Raw genomic sequence first — 2,430 nt, forward strand, 5'->3', positions numbered from 1 at the left:
TCTACTTTTTATTTTTGGCGAAATTTGACCAAAGTCCCTGTACTATAACAGGGATTTTGACCTGATTTTGAAGTAACTTCAAAAATTCATAAAACAATTTTGATCGGAATCAGCTCAAACTTTCTACGCAACATAAGTACATGTATATGTATCAGAAAATGTAATAAAATTGAGAATTCTTTACTTTTCATTTTTGACAAAATTTGGCCCATGGACTTTTGTCCAAATTTGGAGCAATTTTAATAATTCAAAATTATGTAAAGTAATAATTTAATTATTATTATTTACAGGTGCTAGTAGGATACTTAACAGTCAGTCCAGTTTCGTCTCAATTAATATTAAAAGATAATTCAAAATCAATTCACATCATATCACCACACCCACTCCTCCCTCACCTCAATAAACTAGTAAAAATTAACAGACATCAATTAATAAAGGAATCACTACAGACCAGGGGCGTAGCTGGGAAGGAAATGATGGGGGGGCCCGGAGATAAATGGCGCGCGAAGCGCGCCGAAAATTTGGCCACACCCCTTTTTAGCGTTCTTATAGTGCACTAAAATAGCATTTTGCGTATTTTAAAAGCATCAAAATCTTACATTTTCAGCAATGATTAATATAAAATGAGTGTTTTGCTTCTGTCTACTTCTTATTTCTTGTACATTTGCTGCTGTGCAATGTATTGTACATGATTACAAGGTGGTTAATTTTTATCACTAGGTGGTAAGTGATAAAACAAACAATGAATATCATTATCTACAACAATTGATGGGGGGGCCCAGGCCCCTGTAGGCCCCCCCTCAGATACGCCCCTGCTACAGACCCAGTGTGGAGCAGTGCCTACAGTATCTTATTATTATATAAAAGCAGTTGAATTTGAACCAGTTTCTTCTACTGGAGCTCAAGATGAATCTGATATGAAGTTAGTGTATTTCAGTGATATCATAACTACATTACCTTATTGTAATGTACTGTACATGTACATACCCAGTGGTAGACCTGGAAATAAATTTTTTAAGGCCAATCTAACTAAAAATTGTAGACTGTCAGACACCTAGGGCTAAATATGAGGAACAAAAGTCTCCTAAACTCCCTCTAGATCTAATGTATACTTATACAGTACAATTAATGACATGTGCTTTTAAATTTTATAATTTTTGTTAACCTCTCTCCCCCCCCCTCTCTCTCTCTCTCCAGTAGTCAGAACACTTATTCAAATTATTTTGTTGTCCAGAGAAAGTGTCGTATCCTTAGCCCCAGAACAGAAGTTGATATAATCATTAATAAAGACTTAGGATCACTTATCAATCAACTAAAAGACCACCAACTGACTCATACAGTAAATTAATGACATCATTAACATAAGAAAACACTGAAAATTAGTAGAACCAAACACCCAAATAAATCAATAATACTAAAATTTTACAAACACAATTTTAACACATAATTAATGATATTAACTATCCCTCCCTCTCTCTCTCTATTAACAGGAGGAATACACTAAAGTCCATTTGTGTTCACCTGAGCCCTTGTTTTCTTCCAATAACTTTTGACTTACAAGTTCTATTGTAAAAATAAACATACCAGTGTATTCCTCTCCTTTTGCCGCATCTATTGTACTACTTAAGAAGCAGCTTTAGCTCTTTAGCTCCAAGTTGGCTGTATAACCCATGCAGAAAGTACAGCCATACTTTTCACAATATTGTTGCATTGTGTTAATTATTGGGTGGGGTTTCTAATCACTTCCTGGGCTCAGGTGAATGCAAATGGACTTTAGTATCATTCACTGGTTGTATCAATGATAGATATTACTGCATCAGTGACAGACTACCAGCCAATAAGAGGAAACGAATCAGCACAAGTGATCAAGATATCACTGATATATCAGAATCACTGATATCTCAAAACGTCGATAACTACACGCTAACACTAAAAATAAAGAGCGGCCTTGACGTCATTAACATATACTTACATTTAAAGGGTAACTACACCCCAAAATTCTTTCCCCTGAAATAAGTTGGTAATAAAGAAAGAATCATAGGAAAAATAGCTAAAATTATTAAAAAGTACCAATTCTATACTAAATCTTGGGTCAAAAGTTGCCTTGCAGCCATTATGTCAAATCACTTCCGGTGGTGGGCGTGGTCATGCGATGACGTAGATGGGGGAACATTAGCAAGTTTCTGCATTGAAATATTAGCAAATTCAAGGCTGGATTTCTAAGTTCTGTGTGCAAGAAAGCAGCTAAAAGGTATTTTTGCAATTATTAGAAGCTATAAAGAGCTAAAATATTCAGTCAAAATTTAAATTTGGTCATTTAGTATTTTTCATAAATAGATAGATTTTGTTACCAGTATAAATGTTTGTAGTTAGTTCTTGATTAGTTCTATATGGTCCTCTTCATTAAAATGCTTTCTTGCACACAGAACT

At 34.5% G+C, this 2,430-nt stretch overlaps 1 protein-coding gene across 1 annotated transcript in view; it reads left to right on the forward strand.

Moving 5' to 3' along the window:
• The first annotated feature begins 1,720 nt into the window (after positions 1–1,720).
• LOC109586036 (uncharacterized) overlaps positions 1,721–2,430 on the forward strand; it is a 2,448-nt gene continuing 1,738 nt past the window's right edge. Inside the window, exon 1 of the mRNA XM_020002203.1 lies at positions 1,721–1,973. The gene's annotated coding sequence lies outside the window, so the exon portion shown is untranslated. The remainder of the gene's footprint in view (positions 1,974–2,430) is intronic.

Source organism: Amphimedon queenslandica, unplaced genomic scaffold, assembly GCF_000090795.2.
Source record: "Amphimedon queenslandica unplaced genomic scaffold, v1.1 AMPQUscaffold_12964, whole genome shotgun sequence".
Classification (NCBI taxonomy): domain Eukaryota; kingdom Metazoa; phylum Porifera; class Demospongiae; order Haplosclerida; family Niphatidae; genus Amphimedon; species Amphimedon queenslandica.